Raw genomic sequence first — 13,256 nt, forward strand, 5'->3', positions numbered from 1 at the left:
AAACGCTTGTGATGTAATAATATATGATATTTTCTTCATTATTATTTATGAAACATGGGATGCTTTATTTACATTACCACAAACCAATAGACTAAGATCCCTCGTTGTCGTTGAAACTTAAGCATGTATGTGGAGACATACAGGTGGATCATGCCTAAAGTGATAACCAAAATGGTCTATAGTATATGGATATAAGAGGGAAACTTTATCCTGGTGACACTACGAATACGGCCCACTTTGTAGAGAGTTACAAGTGTTGTGACTTACTACAGATGGTCTAATCCTATCATTCATGTGGAGACATGCGAGCAGGGGCGTCTTATACAAAGGAGTTTGTATAAGACCGAACCACGAAGTGTTATAGTCTCGTTATATAACACTGTTCATGACAGAGACTTCACTTCACTAGGATTACCATAGGTAACATGACCTTAATCCTGAGTGAGTTGGAAACTTCTACCTTAGAGGGTGGTCCTTTGATTTGCATGGGTACGAGTGGCTAGATTGCTGACGCAAACCTACCACTTTAGGGATTCGTCTGATAGGGGAGCTAGAAACTCAGCTACACAAGATGGAATTCACTCATTTCCCAAAGTAGAGGTAAGTAGATAGATTGCTCCCTTAAGGGATGATTCCAGGGCTTGAACGATATGGCACCACACACCTTCTCATGGCCTGAGAGGTGTCCACTCATAGTAGGACTATGAGATATTGTTCATTAGAGGGATCAGTGGTACTTAAGAAGTTAGATGTAACTACATGGGCAAAATTGTAAATTGGCCCAATTGTACTTACGAGCATCTGTGAAGGGTTATCGTATTGTTGATTGGTGATATCCGATGGACACAGAAATATATCTGTGGTGAGAAGAGTGCAGTTATCGATCTTTAGTGGAGTGCCTGGCAGTTAACAGATGGTGGATCTCATGGCTAAAGAGTCTAGTCAGTTATTCGCGTACCGTTGGAGCTTCAAGCCACAGGTCTATAAGATCCCCTTAGTAGCTAAATGGATTCAAGTTAAGAATCAGTTTTTGGGTCATTTTGAAGTGTTCAAATTGACAAAAGGCAGTTTGATTATATATGATATGATTAAACTGGTCAATTATATATGATATAGTTGACATGATGTATGAGATACATTAATTGGAGGAAAATGATATAAATATGATTATGATATATGGCAAATGGATGTCAATGTTGCCTTTCTAAATGACAATCTTGATAAGAGCATCTACATGAATCAACCAAAGGGATTCATATAATAAGGTCAAAAGCAAAAGGTTTGCAAGCTTAAACAATTCATTTATGGATTGAAACAAGCATCCAGATTTTGAAACATAAGGTTTGTGTTAGGTCAGTTTGTTGTCGTCCACGAATCCTCACTAAATGAATAAAATTTACAATTCATCAAACCAACTACTTATACTACTGGGTAGCACAAGTGGCAAGTCCAGGGTCGAAACACAAGAAGCCTATATAGAACTTCTCTAAGTTAAATCGGTCTATGAAAATCAATAAAAACAAGGGTTTTACGGTTTAGCTTGACAGGAAAATAAAATGTGGGAATTTAAAGTGCAAGAAAGTAAAAGTGTAGGAAAAGTAAAGAAATGCCTAGCTCAGAACTTATGACCAGCCGATGTTCGATTGATCACTTATGACCAGCTGATGTTCGATTGATCATAGAATTATTAAGAATTATCTCTCTTGATTTAATGTGCTTAGTCAAATTTCCCGGATAGCCATGGCAAGCGCCCTAATTACTAATTGATCACTTAATTCAAACAAATGCTCGATTAATTGGGTTTAAGCACCCATGAAAACTTTACATCCATCTTAACTACCTTGCAATTAGTCTATAGAAGTTTAGCGGGTTCTTACTAAGATGATTAATAAATGAAAAGGCCTAGATACTAATCGATTGTGTTCTTGAATAAAATGCAATGCCATGAAAATAATTGCTCTAGTCAACTTATAAGTTCATACAAGTATGCCATATAATTTTTGCACTAATGAGATTCATACACAACGATGCATTCATCTCTAGACTAATAAAGAATATATTATGCGTGATCAATCCAATCATAAATCTAAGCATAGAAATTTAAACTCATTCAATAACCACAACAAATAAAAGAGAAATATAGATAAAAATCAAAATTCTCACAATAGATCCATGGGTTTCACCTAGACCTAAGCTAGCTGCTTACCTTAGCCACAAAATTGGTCCAAGATAAGATTTACAATCATAAAATTGATCTAGGAAAAAGAATTACAGAGAAAAGGTGAAGAAGAGAGGAGAAAATCATATTGGAGGCTGAATGTTCGAAGAGAATGACCTAAAAATCGGGAAAAACGCTTATATAAAAGTGGTTGAACGCGGTTGCGCTGTTAGAGAGCGCAGCGGCACTCTTATCATAATGCCTAGCTAAAGTGCAGCTACACTCTCCATGTTACTCTTGTTAGGCACGATCCTGCCTTTGAGCGTAGCTCTACATTCTGCTTAGTGGTAATTTCGTAATTTCGCGTCTTTTCTTCCTTTTGGCCTAGTTGCTTCATTAGAGCTCCAATTTGGTCCATTTCAACTTCTTCAGCTCTCTAATGCTCGGCTCTATCTCTTAAGTGCTCGATACCTATAAAATAATGCATTTAAAACATTAATCGGTCATTTTCCTTCTTCTTTCCATGGTTTATACTCTAGAGCTTTGTTTTGGCCCATTTCCGTCTCATTTTCGGATCAATGGTTCAAATTGTCTCATAGTTTCCCAATTACCTACAAAATAGCATAATAAACATGTAAAATCTACAGACATGCTCGAATTAAACAAGGAAAATAACACTTTTATGGTGCTACCAGTTTGACACTATAGTCAAATCTTATGGTTTTGATCAAAATATTGATGAGTCTTGTATTTATAAGAAAATCACTGAAGGTACTATTGCTTTTTTTATGTTGTATGGTGATGATTTCCTATTCATTTGGAATGATGTAGGATTTCTAACAAACATTGAAAATTGGCTATCTACTCAATTCCAAAAGAAAGATTAGGAGAAGCACAGTTTGTTTTTGGAATTCAAATTGTTCGAAATTGTAAGAACAAAACATTATCCTTATCTCAAGCATCTTATATTGATAAAATGCATCAGATATTCGATGCAAAATTTCAAGAAAGGTATTCTACCTTTCAGCCGTGGAATTACATTATCTAAGGAACAATGTCCTATGACACCTCAAAAGATTGAGGCAATGAGACGTATTCCCTATGTATCAACTGTGGGCAACCTTATGTACGTCATGTTGTGTACAAGGCCTAACTTATGTTATGTAGTTGAGATTTTCAGTAGGTATCAATCTAATACAGGATTTGAGCATTGAAAGGTAGTAAAGACCATCCTTAAGTATCTTAGGAGAATGATGAACTATATACTTATGTATAGCGCTAAGAATATGATCTTTATAGGATACATTGACTCTGATTTTCAGACTGATAACGATTCAAGGAAATCAATATCAGGATTAGTGTTCACTCTTAATGGAGTAGCAATAGTTTGGCACAACATCAAACAATGTTGCATTACTGATTCTACCATGGAGGAAAAATATGTAACTGCTTGTGAAGCTACTAAGGAGGTTGTATGGCTGAGGAAGTTCTTGACTTATTTGGAAGTTGTTCTAAATATGTCTTCGCTTATCACCTTTTTATTGTGATATTAGTAGTGTTGTGGCAAATTCTAAATAACCTCGAAGCCAAAAGCGAGGCAAGCACATAAAGAGGAATTATCACTTGATACAAGAGATTGTGTAATGAGGGGACATGATCACCACGAAGATAGCTTCGGAGTACAACATTGTTGATCCATTTACAAAGACTCTCACAGGTAAAGTTTTTAAGGGTCATCTAGAGGGTCTAGGTTTATGGGATATGCATCACGTTGTCTAGGGAAAGTGGGAGATGTTACTGAGTATATTATATGCCCTAGTTTACTGTATTTTACTTTCATGTGTTGTACATCCCACTAGCTTTGGGACAAGTGAGAGATTATTGGAATTTATGTCCTAAATCTCATAGTCCGTAAATTATAAACAAATTATTGAATAAATAAAGTATTATTTATTTTCAAATAAATAAAGTTTTCTTTATTATTTGCATGATTCAAATTCAATAAACTAAGATCCAAGATTATTTAAAGTAACTTAAACAGTATGTGGTTGACATATAAGTGGGTTTTGTTCAAGTAATAACTTAAAAGGTTTATAGTATATAGATAAGGATGGGTGCCTTATTCTGGTAACACTATGTGTTGGGGTTGATGCCCTAAATCTCGTAGGGTCCTGTATGAACAAACATTTCAGTGATTAATAATATTTGATATTTTATTCACTTCTATCTACGAAATATATGATATTTTAGTTGCATTAACCACAAACTAATAAACCAACATCCATAGTTATCGTTGTAACTTAAACATGTATGTGGAGAGATACAGGTGGATCGTGTTTAAGTTATAACCTAAATGGTCTGTAGTATATGGATAAGGTCGGGTACCTTATCTTGGTGACACTACAAGTACGGTCCGTTTTGTAGTTGTTACAGATGTTGTAAAGTGCTACAAATGATCTAATCCTGATCATTCATGTATTAGACATGCGAGCGAGGATATTTTATTCAAAGGAGTTTGTATAAGATCGGACCACGAAATGTTTAGTCTCATTATATAACGTTGTTCATAATTGAGACTTTCATTTCACTAGAATGACCATAGATAACATGACCTTAATCCTGAGTAAGCTGTGAACTCCTACCTATGAGAGCAGTCCTTTGATTTGCATGGGTGAGAATGTCAGATCGCTGACTCAACAAGCCTACCATTTTGAGGATTCGTCTGATTGGGGAGTTAGGAACTCAACTACACGAGATGGAATTCACTCATTCCCTAAAGCAGGGGTAAGTAGATAAAATTACTCCCTTAAGGGCTGATTCTGGGTCTTGAACAATGTGGCGCCATACCCTCTCTTGGCCCAAGAAGAGTTTAGTCATAATGGAACTATGATCTATTGTTCATTAGAGGGATCAGTAGTACTTGAGAAGTTAGATGCAACTACAGAGGCAAAACGGTAATTTTGCCTAACTGTACTTACGAGCGATTTGTGAATGGTCATCATACTATTGATTGGTTATATCCAATGGACACAGAAATATATCTGTAGTGCAAAAAGTGCAACTGTCGATCTTTAGTGGAGTGTCCGACAGTTAACGGATGGTGGATAATGTGATTAAAGAGTTTAATAAGTTATTCACGTACCATTGGAGCTTCAAGCTACAGGTCCATAAGGTCCCCTTGGTAACTCGATGAATTTAAGTTGAGAATTAGTTTTTGGGTTAATTTGAAATGTACAAATTAATAAGAGAAAGTTTGATTATATATGATATAATTCAATTAATTCAATTATATATGATATAATTGATATAATGTATTTGATACATTATTGCTTGATTAGATGAACTATATATTTGAATATGCTCAAATATATTTTCTATGAATAAGATTCATAGTTATTAAATTTAATATAAATATGATTTATATTAAATGACATAAAATAGAGAAAAAGAACTATGGTTTATATATTGTATATGATGTAATATTAAAATATAGGTTATAAATATAATATGATAAGTTAGTTATCATATTTATTTAAATTTATTAATTATTTGATTATTATCCTTTTTCTCTCTAACCACCCTTAGTGGGTAGTTATTTAGTTTTGTGGCAAAAACTGGGATAAATGAAATTTGTTTCATAATTCCAAAGAAAGACACGATTTGCAGTCGAGTCTTCTACACGATTTCTTGAGAGACTAAACGATCAAGTAAGATAGTCTATGCGATAGACTTGATCGTCTACATGATAACCTTGTCCCTTCCTCGATCGTCTTCCTCCTCCAAACTCCAAACTTCCATCTAACTAAAATTAGTCAGAGCCCACCACTCCTGGATTCTCACCTCGAGAATACCAATGTCACTAAGTGGTAGTGTCCCTTTTTAGTTTGAGGATCATGTTGTTGTTTGCTGCTGTTCAAGGGTGTTCGTGACTTATTCGACGTGTTCGTGAACGAGTACGATCGAGGGATTAACTCGAAGAACGGTTCTTCAAAGGTATAATCTCTAAACCTTTGTTTTTATTTAGAAAGCATATTGTAATTTAGTTTTATGCATAATTTGTTCTTGTTAACTATAAACGTATGTGTTCAATTGAAATGGGATTTGGATGATCCACTTCCGCTCAAAAGTTCTCTGTAAATAGAGTTACTTCACTATGGATATAAACTACTTTGTAAGTATTACAAACGATTTAATCCATATCGTTCATGTGGAGATATGCGAGTGGCCTATACAAAGAGTTTATATAAGACCATACCACGAAATATATAATCTCTCTTTTTAATACTGTTAATTGAAGTGATTAATATTTCAAATGATAACCATGTAACTCGATCTCAATCCTAGGCGAGTTAATAATTCCTGCTCATAAGGATCGTCCTTTGATTTATATGGATGAGAGTGGCCCTAGATGGCAACTTAGTAAGCCTACCATTTTAGGAATAATACCGAGTGGGGAGCTGGGAATATAGCTTCACAAGATGGAGTTCACTTCTTCCCGCATTTAGGGTAAGTATATAAGTTGTTCTCTTAAGTGTTGACTCCAGAACTTGAACAATGAGGCTCCACCCTTTCATTGGGCTAAGAGGGACTTTGTTTATGGTAGGACCATAAATAGATTATTCGTTAGAGGATTAGTGGTACTTAAGAAGCAAAAGGTAATCAGGGTAATTTAATCCAGTTGTAATTATACACAACTTGTGAAGGATTAACTTACGTGAAAGGGTTAAAACAATGGACATATAAATATTCTACCGTTCATAAGAGTACATATATGGATCCTTAGTGGAGTGCTCTATAGTTATTGAATGTTGATTAATGAATTAAAGAGTTTATTAATTAATCTCGTATCATTAGAGCTTATAACCGTAGGTCTATTAGGTCTTGTTAACTTTATAAGCTTCATTCATACCATATGTTTTGACTATAACAAACGTGATTTAATGATGATTTTAGTACTTTAAAATTTCCATAACATAGAGCTTGGAGAGATGATTTTAATACATCTTAAATCACTCAAATGGGACATCAAACAGAAGAAATTGCGACTAAAAGAAGATTTTAAAGAAAAAATTCAATGTGGTCGATGACATGACGGTGATGTGGCAAACTTGGACTAACCATAAAATGACATGTGTTGGGTTATTGAAGAGAGAAAAAAGATTAAAAAAAAAAAAAAGAAAATGAAAATGAGAAAATGGGGACTATGATATTACAATATATGGCATCCTAAATCTATTTAAAGGAAGAAAAGGAAGAAGAAGTGGAAAATCGTGAATCCCTCCATATTCCATCCTCAAATTCTTTTTAAAATCAATCTTTTTATTTTTCATCCTCATTTAATCTCAATCATCCATCCTTTTACCCTAGATCCAATGGTTAAGGTTAAAAACCTTTCATTTTTTATAATTAATCATTCATCCATCCTTGTAGCTACCTTCTTGAGAAAATAAGAAAAAGATTACAACGACCTAATTCCTCCATTGATCCATCATTCAAGTGTCTAAAAACTCAAAATTCTCTCATTGTTTTCAATTTTTACAAATGTAATAGTCCAGAGAAAAATTGTTGAATGTTGTGGAGCAAAACTTGTGAATCTTACCTACTTAAGGGTGACTTTTTTTTGTTTTTCTCTTTAAATTGGGATTTTGTATTAAGGTGTGGATACACCTTGCGTTGTGAGAAAAAGAAAATTGGTTAGATCCTAAACCAATGAAAAGAATTTAAATTTAGCCTAGGCGAAAAAAAGATCATGTAGGTTTTGTTCTCATCAACAAGAGAACGGTTCAAAGTAAAATACCCAAGAAGGAGTCTTATAAAGTGCTTGTAAAAAGATTGTTGAACCGCTATAAATTTGGTGTCTTCTTTTCTCTAAACTGACTATATTTTTGCACTTAGTTTATTTTCTTATTTTTAGATTGCATGTTAGGATTATTTTGTTAATTTGCATAATTGTGATATATGTTACTAACTTGAATTGGTTGCTTGATGCTATTTAATTTTTTCAAATTAAAATTCAAGTTTAGTTGTCATAGTTAGAATTTTAAAATTAAAATTGGTAGACAACTTTATTCACTCCTCCTTCTAATATTGTCATACCATCCTACAATTGGTATTAGAGCAAGTAGCTCAGTTTTTGTTTCAAAAATTTGTTTGAAATCTTATTTTTCACTACTTTAATAACTGTTTTTTTATTATTTTATTAAATCTGAATTTTTTTATTTTTGAAGAAAAAGTTTGAAAATTTTTGTTTTAGAAGTCGATTTCACCTGAAATTTGTTTTCTTGGAAATTTGTTCTTGAAAACTAAATTTTCCTAAACTTTTCAATATTTCTTTTGAAAAAGAAACTTCTGAAAATTATTTCTTTTATAATTCAATTTTGAAAAAGTGTTCTAATTTGAAGATTTTTTAAAAGATTTTTTTCTTAAAATATTTCTTCTCAAAATTACTTTCATTGAAAACTTAATTATTTGAGTTTATGAAAAACATTAGAGTTAATGATGTATTAGAATATTCATCTTATCTTTCTAACAATTTTCTTGATAGGAAGGAAATATCTAAGATAGAAGTAAAGAAAATTGTCAAATATTAAAAAAAGAAGATCTTTCAAACGATGAAGGTGATGACGAAGAGGTAACGAAAATCCCACTTATGATGAGTTTATGGATTCCTATAGTGAAATTCAACATGAATTTAAAAAGATGGGTTCTAATATATGTCACTTAGAAAGTAAAACACAAAATTAGCTCACAAAAATGATGAGTTGTTAAATGAGCTTACTAGGGTGAAAGAAGAAAATGAGAAAATTAATTTCTCATACATAAAATTGAAAAATGACTTGAATGTCTTGATTATTGAAAATAAATCATTAATTGAGGAAAATGTATTTTTGAGATTTAAGGCTAATGATGTTGTGAAGCATGATGATATTGAAATGTTGTATGATAAAAAAAATGTGCTATGTTGGATAAGATTAAATTTCTTGAGCATGATATTTTTAAATGAATAAACTTGTTAAAACTCTTAAAGGAAAAAAAGTCAAACCTTATGAATGAACTTAGTTCAGTCAAAGAAAAATTAGACAAAATTAAATGATAAAAGGGGTCTTGGTTATGTTGATGAGAGTGTTACTCTATCTAGTTCCAAAACTACTTTTATTAAAGTTTCTTCCATTATGCCTAATAATGTTTTGCCTATGTTTTATCCAAATGTGATGTGCATAAACATAATGAACCCAAATGTGAGACTAGGCATGATGTACCAAAATTTGTTAAAAACTCATTCTCATGCTACGACTAATTTTAAGCATAATGTTAGTTTTGTGTATGATATAAAATTTATACCTATATGTCATTATTGTGGAATAAAAGATTATATTAGACCAAATTGCTATAAATTAAAAAATATACTTAATAGTCATGGAAAGAGAAACGTTCCTTATAATGAAAATTTTGAAAAGATCTATAAAAGAAACACTTATGTGAGAAATAATAATATGCATAGATATCATCTAAATGAAAAGTTTATGCATAATTTGTATTTTTTTTGTCCTGTGAAAATTTGGATCATAAATCTTATTCATGTTATTTCCCTAAATTTAATGATGTAAATGTTATGAATTTGATAAAACTTTGTTACGATGGATTGTGATTAGCTATTAATTGCTATTAATTATTTTTTAATTATTAGATTAATCAATAATGAGTTAGTTATAAATATCTTCTTGAAATTCATCTTTATTTTGATTACTTTTTTATGTGCTATTGTTGGAAAGTGTGATTTATCTTCTAAAATTGCTCTATTTTAATTTTAGAACTATATGTCATATATTGAAAATCTCATGTGTTTTTTTTTCTTTTTTTCTTTTTATTGTTTGACGTTATATATTTTTATTGAATCCTATCATGATATTCATGTATAGTTTTTTGGTCTCTCACATTGATATATATATATATATGTGGAGAAAGACCTATTTGATATCTTGTTAATTTTTTGGTATAATATATCATGTGGTGAACTAATATTCTCTTATATAATTAAATTCAACATCATACGTAAATTCCATGAATCTATTTTGAATTGATTATTATCATTTGGTATGTGGCATAAAATTATTTTGTAGTTAATTAGGTGCCCTAATTGCATGAAATCTTATTTTGGCATTTGATACTTCATAGTGCTTAATTACATTCTGTCAATGAGATTACATATGTGGCTTTTTAAATATCTTAAATTGGATTCCATATTTAGTATGTTTAAAGTATTCTACTCTATGGAACATATTGTCTAATCCATATTTATTGTGGATTTTTGAGAAAATTGAAATTATTATTTATGTTTATGTTGATGTAAGAAACTCCATGATACTTTCTTTACACATTTTTTGGAGTATGCTAATTTTTAGGGGAAGCAAATATCTCTTAAAAAATAAGATGTTTCTTGTGTCAATCATTTAGGGAGAGCTATTATTCTCTGTAAAAATGGGCGTATGTTACTTCTCTTTGTAAGAATAATGCTAATTAATTTTTAGATTATATGTGTTTGGATGAATGTTGTTATTGATTACTTAGTTATTATTTTGATGATAACAAAAGGGAGAGAATTTATTTAGAAAAATATGTGTTTTCTTAATAAACATGTTTGAATTGTTCAATATTCTTACACATATTCTACTTCAATTTATTATTTCTCATGCAGTTTGTCATATCAAAAAGGGAGAGATTATTAGTTTTATGAGCTTCAGTCACACCATATGTTTTTATGATAACAAACATTTATTTAATGATGATTTTAGTATTTTTAAAGTGTCCATAGCATAGAGCTTGCAGAGACGATTTCAACACACCTTAAATCACTCAAATTAGACATCCAAAGAAGAAGTTGCGACTAAAAGAAGATTTGAAAGAGAAATTTGATGTGGTCGATGACATGGCGGTGACGTGTCAAACTTGAACCAATCGTAAGATGACATGTGGGGATTGTTGAATAGAGAAGATAAGAAAAGAAAAAGAAAAGGAGAAAATGGGGACTACATTATATTACAACACGTGGCATCCCAAATCTATTAAAAGAAGAAGACAAAGTGGGAAATCACGAACCTTCTAAAATTAATCTATTTTATTTTCTCTCCCCTTTTAATCTCAACCATCCATCCTTCTACCCTAGATCCAACGGTTGAAGTTAAACCCTTCATTCTTTTTATAATTAATCATTCATCCATCCTTGTAGCCACCTTCTTGAGAAAACAAGAAAAAAAATTAAAGCATCCTCATTCTTCTATTGATCCATCCTTCGGAAGGGGTTGAATCTTAGGAAAAAGTGTGTAAAGATCGCACGTTTTAATTTTCAATTAAGATGAAACAAAAAAATTCAGAGAAACATAAGAAATTTATAAGATAAACAGTAAATCAAATTACACACATGCTTTGAGAGGATAAAAGGAGAAATTGGGACTTACCCTTGTAGCATACCCAATCTTCACATATTCTCTCCCAATCTCACGAACGGATGCGATCTCAGTCTCACCTTCACGATCGCAGCAATCACAACGGAGGTGGATTTCCTTTGGGACACCACCACAAGGAATTCCTCATTATACTCAAAGAAGAAAATCGATGAGGAGGTGAGCTCGTTATCGATTAATTTTTGGAAAAGAGAATGGAAGATTTCATAAGAGAATTCATAGAATAAAAATTCTGAGAGCTTCCAAAGAGGAGGGCTTACGTGAAGCCCTAGGGAGGAAGAGGGAAAAAAACTTTCTGTGAAAAACCAAGGAACCCTCCACGTACTAAGAGATGATGACAGATTAAAGAGGAGGTTACCAAATTAACTTCCTCCCTTATTATTAAATATTTAAATCAAATAAAAAAATTATTAATAAAACTATATGTTATATCACATATAACATATAACATATAACCTATAGTTTACATTATATCACATATGATATAACCTATAATTTGTAAATCTCTCACATAACCTATAGAATTAATATAAATCAAATTCACATTAATTTTAAGCTATAGTTCTTATATGAATCATATTTATTTTATTAATATTGAATCATATTCAAATGTTTATTTTCTCCATTAAAACTTTATAATAATATAATGCATTATATACATTATATTAATTATATCTCATATAATTAATTCCCCTAAATTAAGTTGAACAATTCAAACTAATCCAAAATTAATTCAATTCTTATTTAACCTAATTGGGCTAACGAAGAGACCTTATGGACCTATATATTGAAGCTCCAATGGTATTTGATTAATTAATTAAACTCTTTAATTAAATTAATCAGCCTTCGTTAACTGACGACCGCTCCAGTAAAGACTGATAGTTGCACTATTCGCACTACAAATATATTTGTGTTCATTGGATATAACCAATCAACAGTATACTGACCCTTCACAAATTGTTTGTAAGTACAAATATGCCAAAATTTTTGTTTTGTCCCTGTAATTACATCTAACTCATCAAGTATCATTGATTCCTCTAATAAACAATTAGTTATAATCCAACTATAACTGAACCCCTCTTTGATCAAGAGAGTAAAGGGATCGAATCCCAAGTGGAAGCATGTGATCACCTTACAATTTTATTTTCGATTTTACATAAACAAAATACGGTATAAAAATAATTACATAATGGACAAACAATCAAGATTAGCATGCATTTAAGAGAAGAAAAGAGGGAGGAGCCAAAACTTACCTTTGTAGATTCCCAAAATCTTCACGATTTGCTCCACGTCTTCTCCAGAGCATCTCTTCAATGATCAAGGGACACCATCGTAAGTGAAACATTGTTATTCTCCAGGATCCCAAGAATTAGATATGTGGTCTCTAGGACTTGGAAGAGGAAGAAGAAGTAGTTGAGAAACGAAGGGAGTTTTTTAGAGAAGTAATAGGAAACTAGGATTCAAAATTCCCAATTCAACTGTGTCACAAACATGAGCCATAAAGACCTATTTATAGGGAGAATGGATGACCCCCTTCTCCTAGTGTTTCTTATTCCTACTCTAATTGCATTTAATTAAATAACTCTTATTTAATTAATTAGTCCAATAATTAAATAATCATATATGAAATCCAATTT

General features: G+C 31.7%; 1 long non-coding RNA gene across 2 annotated transcripts; it reads right to left on the minus strand.

Moving 5' to 3' along the window:
- Positions 1–2,114: 2,114 nt before the first annotated feature.
- Positions 2,115–11,979, minus strand: LOC120087994 (uncharacterized). 2 transcript variants are annotated; one of them, XR_005484781.2, is made up of 2 exons: positions 11,614–11,979; positions 2,115–2,769 (listed from the first exon to the last, which is right to left on the minus strand). It is a non-coding gene; the product is annotated as an uncharacterized LOC120087994 (long non-coding RNA). The 2 variants fall into 2 exon arrangements; XR_016523669.1 differs by lacking the exon at positions 2,115–2,769 and adding an exon at positions 11,160–11,463 and having other exon boundaries at positions 11,614–11,975.
- Positions 11,980–13,256: the final 1,277 nt, after the last annotated feature.

Source organism: Benincasa hispida, chromosome 10 (assembly GCF_027475165.1).
Source record: "Benincasa hispida cultivar pf3 chromosome 10, pf3_genome.v1.1, whole genome shotgun sequence".
Classification (NCBI taxonomy): Eukaryota; Viridiplantae; Streptophyta; class Magnoliopsida; order Cucurbitales; family Cucurbitaceae; genus Benincasa; species Benincasa hispida.